This window comes from Sciurus vulgaris (genome assembly GCF_902686455.1).
Source record: "Sciurus vulgaris genome assembly, chromosome: 1".
NCBI classification, from domain to species: domain Eukaryota; kingdom Metazoa; phylum Chordata; class Mammalia; order Rodentia; family Sciuridae; genus Sciurus; species Sciurus vulgaris.
In genome coordinates, this window is record NC_136461.1 from 179,334,970 (window position 1) to 179,356,050 (window position 21,081).

The window sequence follows — 21,081 nt, forward strand, 5'->3', positions numbered from 1 at the left end:
ATTCCCAAATTCCCAAGATTAGGATGTGGTTGTCTTTGAGGGGATACTGCCTACCACATGGGATAAAATAATTATTCTGATATCTGATGATCTCTCCTACAGGTGTTAAAAATCGGGAAGAAAAATGTTTCAGAAATGTTCTGTATATTTGTTCTGATGAAAGTCTTTCTCTCTGGATACCATTTATGTAGGAGGAACCTTCTTGATGTTAAATGACCCAGTCTATGCTGTGGAGACATAAAAACTCCCAGAGGGCTTTGACAGATGTACTGGGACAGCAGCACTGCATTCTTTCAATTAATTACATGAAAGAAATTCCTTCTTTAAGTTATTACATGAAAGAAGCGGATACCTACTGATCTCTGTTTATTCACTGCCAAATGGCTATGACAGAGGCTATAGGTCCAACTAAAAGTAATGATTGGAATAAATAAGAAATATTTACACCATTGACCTTTTAAAAAATATTTGAGATTCTAAGGGTATGTTTCTTACATCCTAAGTCCATATGTTTGTTTATAAAATGACAAAAGAGTTCACATATATAAGAGAATCAAACAAGTTGACATTATATCGTAGTCCAGTCTAAATATGTAATAATCTGAGCAATTTATTCTAGGTGGTCTAGTGCAGTTCTTGGGGTTTGAGATGTGGCCACACAAACACAGCACATTGCAGTTGGTCCAGTTCTGTGAAGGGACTGTTCCATTGACTCCTTTCAGAGAGTGATGTTAATTATACTGATTTATCAAGCTAATGAATGATGAGAGAGGCAAGAGGAAGGTTTGTGAGCATCAAAGGTGGAGTGAAACCACTGAATGTGGTTGGGTCTATTTGTTCTCTAGCACTGCTTAAAAGATGTTTTATACAGTCAGATATTTATCTTATTTGTTACTATACATGAGACACCAATACAAGTTGTTTCTCTGATATTTCTTCAAAAGTGTACTACAGCCATTGAACTGTCACCTATATTTGATTTAACAGATGATCAATCTTTTCCCATTTACTGTGCAAAAATAATGTCTATATTAAAATGCAACTTTTGATCAATCTTTCTATCATTATGCATTTATAGGGTAGTATTTTATAATATTTTTACTACATTTTAAATTGTAATATATGAACCATAAACTGAAATCGAATTTTTCATTAAAATGATTTCCTAGATGATCATTTTGTGATTTTAATACTCATAAATTACTCTAAAACAATTTTATACCATATCTAATATTTTTAAAAATAATTCAGTTTATATTCATGAAATTTTCAGGATTTTTGATACCATTTAAAGCATATGAATACTTTTTACAGTATTGAAAAGCAGTAGCAGGTAAAAATTCTTTAGAGAAAACAATCTCTTAACAGCCCAATTTTATTTATTTTTGCTTTATTTTAGGGTTTAAATATCTAATTGCATTACATACTTAAAAGATAGCATGTTTCTACTATAGGACTTAGTTACTTCATTAAGATAAATTTTTAAAACATTTTTCTTTTGAAACAATGTTCTCTTCCAGAATTGACTTCTGATTTCATGTCATTAAATACTACTCTTATTGCTCATGGTGATTATTGTACAGCATTGTCTAATGTATATTACATTCCTATTCATTTTTAGAGATTCTATGAAGAATTGGAAATAGATTTGCTCCTCTAACCCTCCAAACAATCTTGTAAATTTGGTTCCATTTCACAAATGGGAAGCTAAACACTCTGACTTTTGATCTGAGAATCTCCATTATTAGAGGACTATGCCATGCTGCCTTTTCAGTATAACATCTATACCATGATTTAAACATTAAATTATGTTTGACCTTGACTTTGTTTACATGAATTCTAAATTTATAAAAATCTCTGGGAGAAAATATTCAATTATTAGAGGGTTTACTATTATTATTTATTTTACTTTGGGCAAAATATGTGTTATTTGTTGTGGTACTTAGTCTACTTGAAAAATTAGGAGTTAATTGAAAGACTTCTGTAATTCTATTACCTCTCTAGAATTTTGACATTATATAATATGTGTTTTATATCATAAAGATAATTTTTCCTTATAATATATACCTTCTAACCCTCTTTATACGATCTCAAATCAAATTTGGATTAGAATGCTCTTTTAAATTGCTTATTTGCCAACTGATGTAATGTTACTCTGCTTAAACCCATGGTGTTGGCTCAGGAGATTCAGCACACTAATTAATCCAACATAGTAATTAATTGAGTCACCATGCCAGATGTCAAATCCTTTTTATATCTTTCAAGTCCCCATCTTGAAATGCATTAGCAATATGCCACCTTCTGCAGCAATCCTTTGCAGACCAGGCATTTGGATGTATATAGAACATTTCAAGAAACATAGGCTATGTAGAAACACCAAACAAACTGATTTGACAAAAGGATATTCTTGGAATCCTATAACACACTGAATACAGAAATAGAGTGTCTTTATCCCACATTTTATCATCTTGGTAGATAATTCATGCTTTCAAATTTTGGTAATAATAGAAGGGTAGCATAGTAAATATATTCAGTGGGCCAGTTACGGTCAAAGTGTTTACATATTTTATCTTATTTAGTTATTTTGCAGCTGAAGAGAAGATAATATTTATCTCTCTTATTATAGAGGAGGAAACTGCTACTTCAGGAAGTTAAATAATTAGCCCACGATCAACTCTGTTGGACTCCAAAATGCTTGCTGCAATCTTAGAACTGTTGTCTAAAATACAGAAATAATAATGATACTTAGCATGTAAGGGTTTTTTGAAAACTAAATGAGTTAGTATATCTGAATTATCAACACTAGACAATTACTAGTCAGTTATCTATACACATGTATCCATTGAAATCTGACAAGATGAAGGCTCCAAAGACTCCCCAAACTAAATAAGGAATGCTGTAGATCTTGGTGTTTGGAGGTTTTCTTCCATTCCTAAATTTGGTCATTTGCCAAAGGCTCTGTATTAGGATTCTTCAGAGGCATAAAACCAACAGGATGTGTGTGAATATAGCAGAGATTTATTAGAAGACTTGGCCTGTGCAATTATGGGGCTAATGAGCCCAAAGTCTGCAGTATGTGCTGGCAAGTTGGATGCCCAGGAGAACCGTGGTGTTATTGAAGTCTGAGGCTGTCTGTTGGAGAACTTCCACTTGCTTGCAGAAGCCAATGGACTTATTTTATGCAGGCCTTCAACTTACTGGATGAGGCCCACCCACTTTAGGCTTTACCTGAAGTTCACTAATTTAAACGTTAATTTGATTCAAAAACACCTCTGAATTGACACATAAATTAACCATCACAGGCTCCAAAGTACTAGGTAACTTGCAATTTTCAGTTTTTCAAGTTATGGCCTCATATTCCTGAAAGAATTGTTGGCCAGTTAGTAAAACCTCTTTCCAACATCCTACTTCAGTGTGGAAGAATAACTTACTGTAAATGCTATCGTGGTGTCATAAACTTGATATTTTGGAAAATCCTGTGATCTTATTCATTGAGAAAATCAAAGGAGTACTAACAAAGAACTTTTAAAAACCACTTCAAGTTCTGATCAATATCTGCCTTGAAGGTATAGAGTTTCTACACTTATATGCTATGCATTTGAAGTTTTCCCATATTCTCCCAAGGACAAAGATCCTTGTAAAACTAAGCCTCATCATCACATGGAAGTACCTAGTTACTAGCAAACAACAGTGATTATTTGAAAGGTTGGTGTCTGGAATTTAAGTGGCATTTGCCCTGTCTTGCATTTCAATATGTCAACTGTGAGTAGTTAACTAGTCTGAATGGATTCAGCAAACTGCTGGGATCATGCAGTGTGCATACTTAATTATATAGAACATAAATAGAAAGTCCCAGATTACTTTCAACATAATAGTATACTCATCGTGACCTGTTAAATTCAACACATGAAATTTAATAAAGTAATCTCATTTCATTCTATTCAATCAGAATAGAGCCTTGTTTTAGTTTCCCATAGGGTGTTTGTGACATTGAATTCTACAAATAGGAAATCCACATATAAAGGGCCCTGTAGACATTTTATTGACCTAATAATGAAATAATGCATGTATTAAACTGCATCTTAAAAGTTTTTGACTTACTGTTATAGAAATGAGGATGAGGAAAGAATTAGAGATTCTTGATCCACGTCATTATAATTATTACATGTCTGTATTTCTCCCCCTCCAGTTCCACCTCTCTCAGTATTCATCTTTGACTTCATTCATTGATAGAGTCTTCCAAGTTTCATGCTGTAACAAACATACTTCGACTCCCTAGCACTGCCTCTATAGCCAAAGGCACTTTACAGGGACTTTTCTTGCCTACCTGGTAATATTTTCCAGCTTCAGGAGAAAACTGGATGCAAGCTGGGAAAGTTGGAAGCACAGGTGAATTCATGATCCCAGAGGTAATCTGTAACCACTGATGGACAGAAAATTGGTGGCATAAACCCACTTCTTCACTTCTTGGTGAGAAAGTGAGAAATGTTCTACACTGTCTCCTACAGTTTGCCAGGGGAACTGAGCTCTGACTTAATAATGCATCTTCTATGGGCTTCTTTCTCTTTTATCCTCAATTCTACGCTTCTTCTACAATTTTCTGAGATCATTTCCCCAATAGATGAATTGAACTTGAATTGTCCTGGAGTGCTTCTGGGAAACCCATGCAAAGATATCATCTAAAATTTAATAAGGAAGTAAATTTGAAAGCAATACCCAAATTATTATTGAGATTCTGGAGGTACAGATTTGTTTGGTGTTTACTGTTCAATTTTGGACCTTTACCACTGGCATGTAGTAAGTATTCAGTTAATGTTTTTTAAGTTAAAAATCTAATCAGTGGAATTTATTTATCAGGAACATTCTCAGAGCCCCCACCCATATCACACCATCCCTACAAAGTCAATGATAGAATTTATAATTTTGCTGAAGCATGACGCTAGGTAGGATCTTACTTTTTTTTTTCATTGATGTTGACATTGTGACTATCTTTCTTCTTAATATTCATTTTAATCTGAGCTCAGGACTACCATACTTTCCTACTTCTCATATCTCTTTGGGTCTTGGTTCTTTTTAATTTAACTGTGCCCGTTTCCCAAAACACTTCTGGCCTTTCTTCTCTTTTCCCTCTGTTCCCACTGCCTCAGGGAGCTTATCCACTTGCAAAGCTTCAACTGTTAATTTACAAATGACTTTTGAATTAAAAAATTTTTTCTAACCTTGGCTTTTTACCCTTTCTCTAATATAGCACATTTCAACTGTTTTGCAAACCTTTCCCGCTTAATTCCTCTAACTCAGTGGTCACCAGGGCTGTTAATGACTGTCTCCATAGATGGTCTGTCTATTTTCTCCCTGTCTTCTAAGTTTCAGTTGCCCCTTGTTCAGGGCTCTGCGTCCCCTTTCCTGCCTTTGCAGGAGACCATTCAATCAGTTATCCCCATCATTTCTGCATTTCTGCCTCGCCTCTTGCATCTCAAATCATCTTCCAAGGTTCTTTTTTATCACTTCAGAAACGATGAACCCTAACGCCGACTTTCTGAATATCTGTTCCCTTCTTCCTGTTTCTACTACCACTGCTGCAGTCAAAGCCTCCATCAGAGCTCCCTTGATTCTTAGAGTTCTTCTAATTGTTCTTCTGCTTTACTTCTTGCAATTTTTTCTTTACCCAGACCATAATATGTCCTAAATAATACTAGTCATTTAAACCTTGTACTTAAAATCGACCTAACGGGCACATAGGAGCCCAAACTCCTTAATAAAACCTAAAAAGGTCTTCCGGATACTCACCGTCATAGCTTGTATGCACTTCCCAGTGTTCCTGTAGTCTTCCATCAGCCTGAACCATCTGTGGTTCTCAAAGACCACTCTTTTCTCCTATCTCTGCCATCTCTGCTATTCCATGATCCTGGACAGCCATATGTTTCTCTTCCTGCTCCTCTTAATCAGTAATTCCAACTCTTTCTTAATGACCCGCTCAAGGTCACCTCCAAAGGAAACCTTTCCTATAGCCTCCAGTCTGGGACAGATAACACTCCTGAAGTGTTTCTCTCATGCTCTGGGTTTACTAGGACTGGGTCACTGAGCACATAATTGTGAGTTCTTGTTTTTATGCCTATCTCCCCTGCAGACAGCATGCTTCATGTTTTTTATCTTTATAGTCTTTCTACCTAGAACACTACCTAGTTTATTGTAGAGCTCAAAAAACAACATTTAAGGAGTTAAGTAGTTCTTTCTTTTCATTTTGTTTCCCTCCAGTAGCAGGGAATGATGTGCGCCTCTCCTTATTCAGGACCCCTGCATCTTCCCTGAGACTTTACCTTCATTTCTTTATCTACTGTGATTTTGCTTATATGCCCAATATTGCAGTACAATTAGCCCAGTGCTATCTTGTGCCACTTTTATTTATCTATATACTCATGTTTTATGTTAATTTCATTTAAGTGAAAAGTTCAGTGGGGCAGGATAACTACATCTATTTCTTTAGTTTTTACCCAGTAAAGTGATATGCCTATGGTGGTTTCTTGATTAAATATTGACTAATTTCAGTGTAAGATTTGCAACCCTTGGAGGCAGTTAGGGAGCATAGGGTGTTGGGTCATTGAGGTGATTATGATTTGTTTACCAGAGTCATTCTTAGATCCCTCACTATGACATGGGTGAAGGCCAAGAAGGTGTTCTGCTCTACCATGCTTTCTGTGAAGTCTCATATAGCCTCACACTTTGCAGTGACAAACCATCTGGGAAATTCCATCTGTCTCTGCTTGGAAACTGAGGTGGCAGTCGCCCACTGTGAGCAATTTTCTATTAACTTCTTGGATAAGATCAGTCAGATTTATACTGAATTGATGGGAGCCGTAAGAGCAGGGTTGTTCCAAGAGAAGACAAATGTACTGATTCCTCTAATTGGGCTTAAGCCAGTTTCATTCACGGATGCCCTTAGGTTCTAGTAGTGCAAGGACTTATAACCTTTTTAATTGTACCCTGTTCCTCTTGGGAAACATTGGTGAAATACATTATTGATGGAGGTTGTAGATTTGTCCCTCAGGGAGGGCAACATGCTGGTTTCTCTTATACTCTGCTATGTGGAGAGTTAATGGAAACTGAGTGGACAGGGAAGCTGCTCAGAGAAGTCATGAAGGCAAGACATTTAATACATTAGAGCCTTGGGAAATGATGCCTCAGCTTGGTTTCTAGAATTCGAGTAGGATTTGTTGCTGCTGCTGTTGTTTGTGGAGGGGATGTGGGTTGTGCTTAGGATGAGGGGAGAAGTTAGCATGGAGGCCCGAGCAATCAAAGACATCCTGTAGAATGTGAGTCTGAAAGGAAGAAATCAAACATCAAAGAATTATTTCACAATTCAGAACTGTAGAAGTAAACCAAGGAGGTCAACTGCATATTAATGTGAAGGAACTGGAAACATTATAATAAAGGCAGAGTTAAGATGTTGACAGTGGATGGAATTAGTTTGTCATCAGGGACAATAAGGTGAACTGAAAACAAATTATGCCTTTCCTGATAATTATTAAGTGCCTCCAAAATGCATTTTGTATATTTAGCTAATCTGCTTACTTCCATCTCCCTTTGAATTAACTTTTTTTCTCCTGAAAAAGTGGAATCTTTCCAGGTTTTTCACATTTTGACTTGGATTTGAAAGTTAAGACCCAAAGATATGATTTCTTGCCATGTATAGCAAGTTTTACTTATGGGCCTAACATTTCTTCTGTATCCAAAATTTTAAACATTTTTGCCTTTGGATTTTCAAATGTGGCTAACCCTGTTTATCTATCCTTTGGCCAAATCTGAGTTTTAAAAAGGCAACCTTTTTTTTTTTTTTTTTTTTTTTTATGTGAGATCATTCAGCATTCTCTTTTTCTAGAACCCCAAGGAGAATTTGGGGTTCTCCTTGGAGAAGATAATCTCATGGAATTTTTAAAGTTAATATCAGTGTTATGCTATCAATTAATGTCTGCAAGGATGAGTTCTTCATATCATCAAAATACGATCAAAACTGCTTTACTCAGAGTATGTGTCTAAACTTGTGACTAATGAATAGCACTAAGTTACCCAAAGAGTATAGGCATGAAGGACAAAATCTTCATATTGGTTTATGTTAGAAGCTGTCATTGTTTGCATCTCTTTTCTCATGTGTCAGCGTCCCTTAGATGAATTTTCTTCATATGGGTCCCACTGCCACTGTCCTTTCCCTCCACTTGCCAATAGCACTCAGCTTGAAGGTCTGGGGTGGGAGGAACAGATACATAGAGACCTGGTCTCCTAAAGGGAATCTATCATCATTTTAGGCGGTGAGGATGTGGTTTTCAAAGCATACTCTATGGTTTTCATAAATTATAGAATATAAAGCTTAAAATATTTTTGCTGAAGGGGAAATTAAAAATGAGGAGGCATTGTGAGGAATGGTTGTTTGAAAAGTTGATCAGAACTGTCTTCTGTCATTTGCTGATATAGCAGGCATGTCTTTTTTAAGTCTTTCTACTTGACTTTTTGGAAAAATTACCATTTTACAACTATTTTAAAACAGTTAGTTGGGCATTGTGCATTTACCTGTTATCTGCATGGTTGTGATATATATCATTCTAGTATAATGAGGATTTAGCAGCAATCTCAGCTCAGCATGATAATTAATACATTCAGTAACCTGTAGATGATAACTGTGAGAAAGTGGATGTAGATATCATTTTGTATTCCTTTAGTTTGGTCTTAAAATCCAAACTACCTAGGAATAATTCTGTCAAACTCTCATAACATATTGGACTTGTTTTTTATATTATCAGAGGGCAATTCCAGGATGGCATTAACCAAGTATCATAATTTAGCTGAAGCTTTCAGTTGGCACTGATTATTCTTGTTATCCTAAGAGGTTTTCCTGGTATAAGCAAGTTTGTGACCCTGTCCAAACCATATAAAGCTCTGTGTTAATGCTGCTTGATGGTCTGGAGGCAAGCATTCTTGCATATATTTCTAATAAGAGAAAAATAAAATAATATTAGTTATATATTTTGGGAAATTATTTGAGAAATTCTGTTTCAGAGATCTCCATATTTTATTTCCTAATTAAAGTTTTGAACTTACTGTTATTATTCATTTATTCTTACTTTAGTTTTTCACATACAAACTCATTGTGTTTTTTTGATTCTAATAATTTGTGTATCTTATATGCCATTTTAATATGTTTCATATCATTTTCCCTTTTAAAGGTTGGGAAGCCAGGACTAAGCATAGAATTATGTTTACTGGCCTGTGGTTTTTATCACACTCTTTGTTCTCAAGTTGTGAGTATCAGAAGCATGAGCATAGCTCATCTAGGTATCCTCAGCATAGTGTCTCTCACAAGACTTCAGTCAAGATCAGAGCTGGTTCTTTGTGTCATCTGAAGGCTCAACTAGTGGAGGATCTGTTTACAGTCTTGCTCAAATGGCTCATTCCTGTCTCAGTGGACGTCTCCATAGTGCTTCTCACAACATGGCAGCTGGCAACCCTGAGCAAGAGAGTGAACAGGAGAGTGAGCCAAAGACAGAAGCCACAGTTTTTTAAAAACCCAATCTTGGATATGGCATCTCATCACTTTTGCTGACTTCTTTTCATTAGGTCTAGCCCACACCAAAGGGAAGGGAATTAAACTAGAGCTTGAAATCAGAAGGCAGCCATGACTGGGGGCCATTTCAAAGGCTGTTTACCCCAGAAGGTAACTTATATAAATAATTACTTCACCACTGATTAGGAAAGAACTTTAAAATACTAAGAGCAATGGGAAAAAATCACTTAAGAAAAGTCAGTTAATTTGAATAGAGAAAATATGCTATAAAACATCATAATCAAGATCAAAGATTAATAATAAAAGATTTGTGAAAATGAGATATTCTTATTTCTGAAGATAAATATAGTTTGACACATAGATGATGATCATGTCTTCTTAATTTATTCAGATACTAATTTCACCAATAAAGAAAGGTATGTTAAATATATGAAACATGGACTTGTTCTTGCATCTTGATACATATAACGTATTTTACACAAAATCGAATGGGAATTAGAAATCAGAAGCAGTTTACTGGTTGTTTCTTCTCTTTCAGTAGTTTTGAAAAACATATGCTAAATGCTGTATATATCAAATGTGGGAGTAAAAGCATGGGAAAGAGCCCATGATGGGGTCATAATCTCCTGATTCTAGTCCTGACTGTTATTACCCAAAGTGACTGAGCTATCTTGGGTAATCAGACATGCTCTCTCGGTTTCCTCATTTATAAAATAGAGGTTATTATACCAGACCTACATCATAGAGTTGTCATAAAATTATATAAAATTATATGCATTTAGTCACGTTGAAAAATATACTGGTGGTTACACAAACCTAGATTACTCTTTATTATGCCTGTGAATAGAAAGTAGATTATTCATCCCTTTAATTCCCCCAGCAGTAGCCTCTTCACTTCTGTCCTCTGTCTTAATATGCACTTGGGGTTGTCATCCTGTGAATACATCTCCATTCACGTGTGTGCACACATGTGTTTAAACACACATAGACGCACATATTTACTGATTAACTAGCATGTGCATTCTGAGAACTCACAGCCCAGAGAAGTGTGAGGTATGTGGTAAGGGCATTTATCACCTAAGAAGGCAATCACCACAGAAGCAGAGAAAAAACACTTATTTTTTAAGAAGGGAAAGAAAGGTTAAGTGGTCAAACTGCTTTCTGAATTATCTTGCCTTCATTGTATTCTTTTTTTGTGGGAAGTTTTTCTTTAGAAAGCATTTCTCAGGTGTATGATTGGGGTTCTCCAACAATTGGAAAAGTAATTTACCCTGTGTGAATCTCTTTTGAGGTAGATTTGTATTTTAAAATGTTAACTCAATTCTTTCATTATTTATAGCATTTTTGAGCTCAGTAGAGAAGGGAGTAAATCAGGCAGTCAAATGCAGACACTGATGTACCACAAAACATGAAGAAATGGGAACAGAGTTTAAAAAAACAAAGGCATTTCGCATGCCTTAAATTTTAGCATTTATTGAGAAGTCAGACAAATACTATTTGTCCCTCACTGCCCCATGTGTAATAGAATGAGCATTATCTTGTGGACAGGAACATCTGTGTCCCTCTGGTTTTGATTTAAATCTTTGATGTGATGTGACGATCTCTTCTCTGCAAGCCACTGCTCTTCAGGAATATGTAGTATATCCATACCGGTAAAGGTACCAGTGATGTCCCCACATGCATCTGAGATAAGCATCAGGGTCCAAGTACATGCTGAATCAACTTTCTATAGGAATATCAACAGCTAAAAATCTACACTTGCCTACATTAAAGAAGTTCAGATGTGACAAAAGAAAGTTTGTCCCCTAGCACAATATTTCAACAAGAAATGTTATTCTTATTGCATTCCTTAGAACTTTGTGAAAATAGCATGTCTTTAAAAGAAGCAAACATTTGCAGAGGTGTCCCCCGGTCTCTGCTGGTACTTCAGGAGAAGGGCAAGGGAGGAAGACTGCACAATGAAAGTCGAACAGTGGTCGACTCCATTACTTCATTAATCAAGTGGAGGCATTCTGAAAAATGTTTCTTCTTGGTTGCAGCCATCTATTTTTTGGTGTTAATCTGCACCCTGTGGCAGGGTTTTGTGAGAGGAAACAATGAGCAGTTGTTTCACCCCCCTTCCCCCCAATTGTTGTAGCCCCTGTCAGAAGGCTCCAAGGATGATGCAGGTCTGTATCAGCCAGATAAGGGAAAAGAGGATTCAGAATGGCTTTGGAGAGACTCTGTGGGGGAAGAGAGCGCTGTTTTGGACTAGACGAGCCGTGGAATACAGCAGAGGCCCTTAATGGGATCCTAAGGCTTCAGTGCCAAGCCTTCTGCTGCTTCTCAAAGATTTTCAAATGAAATATTTTGATGGTACAATTCTGTGACTGTCAGCAGGGCTGAGGTTCAAGATGCTGTTTTAAGTCATTTGCTCCATGATCTGTGATTAGTTAATCTGGACCAAAAAGACAACACACACACATACATACACACACACCCCAGTAACAACAACAACCTCAAGAAGCCTCCCTGAGTATGCATGAGGTCACTTTTAATGTGCTGACAGGGACTTTTCAAGACATTGCCATCATGAGTCCTGTATGAGTGGCCAGTACTTTTCATATACTGTAGGTTCCTATTTTATGTCTGGATGAAATATGAAACTATCCTTTATAATGCTGATTCCATTTTGGCAGGCCCTTGGATCCACATATGGTTCAGTTAAGCTGTTTTTGGAGCCTGATGCACCTTTGTTATTTATTGGGATTTTTTTTGAAAGAGAATAAATATGTTAGTTTTTTTCCTCTGGATTAAAAAATACACTTTAAATGTTTCAAAAATAATTCATACAGCTAAGAGAATTCTAGTGAGTCTTGGAAACTGATCTGCTGTTCCCAGGACAGCTAAAAGAAAATCATTCTTACCCATGAAGAAAAAGAATAGCTGAAACTCCTGCAAAATAGAACCTGTATTTTTCAGCATACAATAATAATACTTACAGAGAGCAGTTAACAAATAGGGGCAAGGAAAGCTGGCATCTTGTTAACATGGTATTAAATTTAAACATCTTCAGGCTTATAGGTGGAGGACTTTTTTTTTTTTTTTTAACTGGATCTGTTTCATGAATAAAAGTACAGGAACAACGAAGTAAAAACAAAGTGACAAAGTGATTGTCAGATGGATAAGTGATAGGCAATGACCTCACATACCATGGATGGTACAGTGTAGGAAAGCTAAGCTGCCTAGAGTTGAAGAACTCCCCTCTGCAGGTCTGGCTGGCAGAGAGAAACTCCCTAGTCACCTGGAATGCCCTCAGTTTGATGAGTTTAAATCAGACTCTGACCTTTTGGTTAAAAGAATATTTGGGGAAGAAAAACAAGAAGAAAGAAGAAAAGTGACATATTCATCAGTATCTTTCTGAAGCACAACTTTTTCTTCCTATAAAAGCTCTGGAAGGATAGCTCTACAGGACTAGAGTACTTGCCCTTTGCATTTTTTATGTGGTCACACATTTTTTTCCTTAAAGTTATTCATTAAATAAACCTGTTAAAATAGACACAATCTAAAATATTGACATTGATTATGTCAGGGACTAGATAAGAATTGAGACAGTCCTGTTTAAACCTAACTAATCCTTCACCGTATCACATGCATTCTTAGTGGTAGTTACCTCTATCTTCTCTACAGTTAAATGAGAGGGTCGGAAATAATTATTTTATTATTTCATAATTATTTTAACAGTCTTCCCCTGCTACATCTACTAGCAGTTAAATGACTAAAATTTATTCTTTTCTCTAATGTTAGATAATTGTGATAAAAGTCTTAAAGGGAAACTTGATTCAGTATTTATTAAGTATGTACTGTAAGTCAGGAACTCTGTTAAAAAGTGGGGGCACAAAGGTCTGAATTCTCATCAAACAGAATTACTTCTTATATGATTATTTAAATATATGTGAATTCTATCCATAATCTTTATAAACTGCTTTAGGCAAACCTAACATAAAAAGTGATATTCACACAAATGCAGTCATGTGGATGTGCACATGCACACATACACAGAAAAAGATAGCTGTTTTTTAAGCCCCAAAATAAGATAAAAATAAATTTAATTTTATTTTGCTTGTACCCTTATTTTTTAAATCAAAGTTGTAAAGTAAAGCACACCTCTATTGCTGAAAAAATTACACATACTTCTCTGTATTTCCTGTCATAGAATAAACAACACTGTAAGTCTCAGTAATGTTTCTAACATTGTTCTGATAATTTCATTATTTTGGCTCCTGGCAAAAGCCACATTACCAACTTATCAAAAATATCTTATGTACTCATCATAGGTAACTTAGAACAGGTGTAGAACATATAAATATGTAGGATTAAAAAAGTTGTTTTTAATTCTTGACCACCTAAAACATTATATGAGATCCAATTTAGTTTAAGTGGTAAATATGGTGAGAGAATTAAAAAGTAAATATGAGAAATGGAAAAAAATATACAAGCAATAAAACTCAAGGTATTCTCTTACATTACAGCCTACCCTTCATATCCATGGGTTCCTCCCCAATGGATTCAACTAACAGCAGGCCAAAACTACTTTAGAAAAGAATTGCATCTGTAGTACACATATAAAGACTTTTTTCCCTGTCTTTATTGCCTAAATAATGCAGCACTAATAATCATTCACAAAGCGTTTATATTAAGTTAGGTATGTTAAATAATCTAGAAATGATTTAAAGTACATGGGTCAACATGTGTAGGTTATATGCAAATACATGTCATTTGATAAGCAACTTGAGCATTCATGGGTTTTGATATCTACAGGGGATCCTGGAACCAATCCTCTGTGGACGCTGAAGAATGATTATAACTGATTTTTATGTCTCCTTACTATGCATTGTTCATGAAACCTAAATTATTAGAAACTGTTCATAAACTTCATTGAGATGACATAATAGATACTTTGTAATTATATAAGATTCAAACAATTTCATTGATTCAGGGATGCTAAATTTTATTTTTAATTTTTATTATTCATCACCAGAGTTAAGAAATAGAGCTGGACATGGTGGTGTACTATAATTCTATAATTATACACTATACATATATATACACTATACATATATATATACATATATAATTATACACTATACATATATAATATATATATGTATATTCACTATAAACTATACATATATAATTATACACTATAATTCTATCAGCTTAGGAGGCTGAGGTGGCAGGAAGTTTGCAAGTTGAAAGCCAGCCTCAGCAAATTATCAAGGCCCTAAGCAACTCAATGAGGCCTTGTCTTGAAGTAAAATATAAAAAAGGGATGGGGAAGTAACTTAATAGTCAAGTACCTCTAGATTCAACCCTGTACCAACAAAAAAAAAAAAAAAGAAAAGAAAAGAAAAAGAAAAAGAAATAACATGATTTAGTAGCAATGTTATTGTTATGAAGAATTACTAATATTTGCTGCAAATCATACATACCACTTGATTGTAAGGGAGGGTCTCCATCTTGAATTGTTATATCTCCTGAGGACTTCATGAAGAAAAGCACATCATCTTATGTTAGAGGGTTTGACAGCATCTAAAGAAATAGGCAGTTTAATTTTAGTCGCATCTTGATAGTTTTCCAAGTTGTCTTTTGCTAGTGCATCATCAGTTATCTTGAAGTTAGAAAGGAAATCACTGAAAACAAGGAAACGTGAGGTCCATTTTAACCAATCAGTTACTACAGTCTAATAATTTTACTGCATTGTTTTAACTCCAGTTATTCATTAAATGCATTGTAATATGAGCACATTCAGTTTTTAGCATCAAACAATACAGAATATTTGTAATTTAAAAGTCTCTCAGTAATTTCCTTCTGTTTTGCAGATGAGACGTCTCAAAATCTATGTAATCCATATTGACTAACTGCAAAATGAACTAGTGAACTAACTTGGTGAACATGTTGGGTTTGATGGCCACTTCACCCAGAGATTAGTGGTAATACTATAATGGTAACGGAGCTGTGCTTTCATCATTGGAATATGTGGGGATACAGCAGATTCCATGGTGAAATGACTGCTCACTATACTTGCTAATGTTGAAGCTCAAGTTTCTTTATAATACTTGGAGAGGAATTTTGCATGTTGAATGCAGTCAAATAGGATAAAAGAGAGATACCTTCATAAATTCACAGGCATGAATGACATTTTTATAGTATCCATTGATAGTTACAATGCTCATTGTGACTTTAACAATCTGATCCTAAATCAGGATGAAGTTTGTTATTATTCTATGGGCTTTTATTTATAAAGTTAAAAACAAACCTTCTTTGACTATCTTCTGTGAACCATGTACTCTCTGAAATATCATACCATCTGAAGTAACTAGAGAAAAATGTTTTAAAATGACAATGTAAGTAAAGATATTATATTTTTTAAAAAGTATTTCAACACGTATATTTCTATCAAATTCTTGGAATGAACTGCATTGCTTTGAGATACAGTAAAATTTCTGGATAGGATTCTATCCCTTCTTTTATAAAGAGGTTGAATTTGGTTTTAAACATTTAGCATCTAATATGGCTTTTCTAATTTGTGGTTGAGATTAGAATATAGAAAATTGGGTGCGAATGTAAAAACTAGCTTTTAGCTCTTTTGAAAGAATTTATTTAATGGAGTAAGCCCGAATCCCCAAATTTCTGCCTCTCACACTTTGCTCCCGCTTTGGAGACAGTATCACTGATTTATAAGGATTATTGTCTTTGGTTCCTGTGTCAGGGAGTTGAGAGGTGAAAGCAGTGGGATTGCATTTTCAGGAGGCCACATGTGCACTCTTTGATCTGAGGTACAGTGTGCCTCAGGGAGTAAGTTCAATCTTGATTTCTTTAGTCAATCATCCACTATCAGGTACCACTGCCCTGATTAGCAGGCTGAAGAGAAAGAGCATATCGTGGGTGTGTGTTACAGAGATGAAAAATAGTGATGAGCCTGTTGGCAAGAGAGTCAGCCCCTAGTTTCACTATGCAGCATGTGCTTTCTCTGCATAAATCCCCTTAGTGCATTAAAAGAACAAAACTCGGTATTTCCATGTACCTTTTCACAAACTGATGATTCTTTTTTCTGATAGGAGTTGCCTTTCTTTGTTTAATGCATTACTGCAAAATGGAAACTGGTAAAGAATTTTCTGGATGCTTCACATCCTGATTGTACCTGCTACTTTCTACTTGCTAGAAGACGTTCAAGTGTAGCTGTTCATTCTTGCCATTCTATAAACCAGCCAGCCCTAGTCCTTGTGAAGTGATCAGCACCATGCCTGTGTTCCTCCTGCCTCTTCATCTTGTATTACATAGATGCAACATGTTTCTTTAGACCCAGAAGGACCTCAGTACCCATCTACTGCTGATCATGATGTCTCTTCTGAAGTACTAGGGTCTGAGGATTTTCTGAGTTGTCTCCCAAATATCCTTTCTACTTTGGTCCTAGTGAGAGAGAGACTGTCTCCATAAATAGGAGGCTGTATGCTGATGAAAGTTACTACTAGTCTCTTTATGTACATATTTGGGGCTTTTCCATGTATATCATAAATGATAGTGTAAGGCAAAAATGAAAGCTACGAAAAAAAGACCAAATAATGTGTAGTTACATTTTTTATCTTAAGTCTTTGCTTGATTTCACTGTTATTTCAAAAATGAAATTACTGAAAAGTAATTTTTCCAGTGTGTTTTTATGGGAAGTATGCAAGGTAGAGATGTACTTGTATCATAAATATGTATGGTATGCTCATGTCCAACTGAATTTATTTACTATTGCATTTGGCCTTCATGATAGAACCATTTTGATAAGGTTAAGGTCAAGGACTGTATTATTTTTAGACAAGATACAAAGTGTAGCATGTTCCATTTTGCTTTACCAGGTTAACAACTAGTAGCATTTAGGGTCCTCTCTGTACTACTGATTTCTGAGATGCATTCATCCTGGGTGATTATCTAAAAGATTTCAGCCCCTATAATTAATCACCCATTTGAGAAGAAAAAAACACAAACTAAGATATAGTTTGGCTTTTTCTCCCTAGAAATTCTGGGCTGAGCATGAAAAAATAATAACAGTGCTAGTAACAATCATAATCGTGTTTTTATGTGATATATATATATATATGTACACACACACACATATATATATATATATCCACACACACACACACACACACACACACACACACACACACACACATATATATATATATATATATCACTGAGTAGAGCATCTTTTTGACCACATTTACTAATTAATATTCTTATTTGCTTAACTTTAAATTTGTGTCATAATAGTAAGCAACACACACCACTTGCTCTATTTTGTAAAAGAAGAGTGGATAGTAACCAACTCAGGGCTAAATAGTAAGTTTCTAGCAAAAGCATTTTTGTTCTATTAAGTATTTGGACTAATAATCACTAGCATCATTTTTCATGCAAATATTTATTTTATCAATGAAACAAACACAAAACTCTCAGTAAGCAGTAGTGAATTTATTTAATAGACCTTCCAGAAGATGAGATCTACTAATACCACCATGTTTGTTAATTTTGATTAAACTCACAAAAGTACCCTGACTTTTGTAGATTGCTTGATATGGAGCTTTGTATCTAGGACACAGGCCTTAAAAAATGACTGAATCAGTGCAATACAAGAATCCTAAATATAAAAGTTGAAAAAGCTAGTTTTGAGCTATTTCTGCATTAAGATAACTTGTATAGTATTCTGAGAATATACTAAAGTTTGTCTGAGGACTTGGAAAATACAAACAAATCTTTTCTGTTTCTTCTGATGGAGACTCATTTATCTGATTGAATCCTGGTAGATTGCAGATAGCAAATAGTAAATGCATTCAACTCCTTCCAATAGTAAGAACCAACTTGCTTATAAACACTTTAATTAGATCAAAGCATAGAAATAAACCCAGTGCATATAATGGGCCAAAAGACAAGAGAAATGTGTCTTTGTCATTAACAAAGGGGTGTGTTTTCCTCTTCCATGTTCATGTGCTACAACCATTCTTCACTTCCTTTTTCACATAAAATCTAGTATTTGAATTTTAGAAAAATGACATCAGGAACACCTAGTGCCTTAAACTATAATTCTTCACAACCTAGCTTTATCTCATTCAAGTTTGTTTAGACACCCACCAAGCCTGCTCTTTCCTGTGCCAGGATCTATTAATGATAATTACTTTGAATACCATCCCCATTCTGTGATACCATCACATCTTGGTGAGAAGATTGTGATCTTATCCCAGCCTATTCTGTTTAACTCTGACACTCCTTCTATTACAGTGGGGCCTTGATAAGATCATGCCTGTTAGGATCAGACATTAGTTGGAATCAATATTTGAAAATGTGCCTGTTTTTGCTTAATAGTAAAGTTAGTGTGAGGGTTGAAGTGAGATCATTTGTTGGATGAGATTGTACAACTTCATCTTGTCAAGTGTTCTTTCTAAGACTACATACTCAATAGCACAGAATGAGGTCTTGAGGAAATCATAATCCACCTGTACATATTTGCTTTCAGGTAGGTATCGTACCCTGATGAAAATGAGATAATTTTAAAACTGGTTTAGAAAAGAAAAGTGAGTTAGAAAGAAGGAAAGACTCTTCATACTTCATTAATGAACACAATTGAGTAGTTCTCAACTAGGTACAATTTTGTCCCCTAAGGAAGACTTGGCAATACCTGGGGACATTTTTGTTGTCATAACCTGTGAGAGAAGGGGTGAGAGAGACCTGAGAAGGTTAACAGTGCTGCTGGCATCTAGTAGGAATAGGTCAGAGTTGCTGACGAACATTCTGTGATACATAGGACAGGTTTCTACAACAAAGAATAATCTGGACCCAAATGGCAATAGAGCCACGGTAGAAAAATCCTGATATAATATATATTGTGAATGTAACAAAAAGTCGAGGTGTTTGGCAGCAATGGATTTCAATTTTTAATGTGCCTATCTATCTGCTCAAGAACAGCAAATGCTGCAAGTCTGTGTCGCTCCTTTTTCTGGTTAGCAACATCTGATAAATTTGTAATTAAGGAATTCCTTTAGGCATATACATTAAGAAATCTGAATAGTTTTCTTCAAATTATGCTTCATGTACAAAAACTAAAGTGAAAAATCAGTCATATAACATTGTTGGTTTTAATAAAAACCAAAGCTTTTGTTCATCATTGGGTAACATCCACATTCAGCACATATTATTGAAATTAGTGAAATATGGAGTAGAATATTCATATCCGTCACTTGCACAACCTTTTCTCACTTGATGAAATTTACTTATTATGTTGTTAGATGTATTGTTTGGTTATAGGGTTGTCCCTCTCTGTAGGGGATTTTTTTTCAGGGTGCAGGTACTGATGCCTCTTATATAAAATGATGTAATATTTACATACAGTCTATGCATATCCTCCCATATACTTTAAATACTCTCTAGATTACTTATAACACCTAATACAGTGTAAAAGCTGTGTAAATAGTTGTTCCATTGTGTTGTTTACGGCTAGATGATAAGAAAAAAACTTTTTACGTGTTCACTGTAGACAATTCTTTTTTTCGAACACTTTGTAGCCATGGTTGGTAAAATCCATGACTGCAGAACCCATGGATACAGAGGGCTGACTGTAGAGTTCTTATAAATTATTTAACTATATACTCATGTGTGAAGAAATAACAGTGGTTGTTATTTTTTCATAGCATCTGGATGGTTTCACATAATAGATGTTGAAACAGGATGAAGAGCTTCTATGAGAAATTTTAGCTAACACTCAGAGAAAATAATGGGCAATAAGCAGCATGTTTCTGAAAAATAAACGAAGGGGCGTCTTTCTCTCGCGTGTGCATATTAGTGTTCAACTGGGTTTTGAGACTAAGCTCTTTCTTCTGCCAGGACAGTAAAGGGAATTTTTCCTTTTTGTATTGTTGAAGTCCTAAAGAGTTTTTTCCTGAGTCCTCTGATGAGAGCTGCATAAGGGGGAGTGGAGGTGCCAGTGGCAGCAGAACCAGGGAGGATTAGCACAGTTCTTTTGATGAAAGGTGGCCTCCCAGGGGTTTGGAGAATAAACCTGTGGATGCAAGGGCTGGCCTGGAGAAAAGACTCTGGAATAAATGGCCTGTCCCCCAGAAGCCAGCTCCCTACTCTGAACCTCCACAACCTCTCAGTTCATTGCCCTCTCTCCATCCATGTTAGTAAGCATATGAAATATGCTTCTTAAAGACTACTGTATTCATAAAACGGCTAAGAAAAGGTTGTTGGCTCTGCCTAAGACTTTTATGAGAAGGTGGCAGGTTAAACAAATATTTTTCTGTTTCATTTCTTAAATTCTTCATGAAATAAAATAGGGTATCATATGTTCTCTTTTTAATTTTGTCATTACTTTTTTTTTAAAGCCTGAATTATAGTTTAGCCTTTTTTAGCCTGAAGTATTTGTACAAAGGTAAAATTATTTTTTTTAAATCTTGATAAATTCCAAATTAGAATATTGCTTAGGTTTGAACTCTGAACTAAAAATAATG

The 21,081-nt window shown here is 35.3% G+C and overlaps 1 protein-coding gene across 2 annotated transcripts in view; it reads left to right on the forward strand.

The window, feature by feature from the left end:
• The window catches only part of ZFPM2 (zinc finger protein, FOG family member 2), a 417,497-nt gene that overhangs the window by 209,556 nt on the left and 186,860 nt on the right, over window positions 1-21,081 (forward strand). The window lies entirely within an intron of this gene.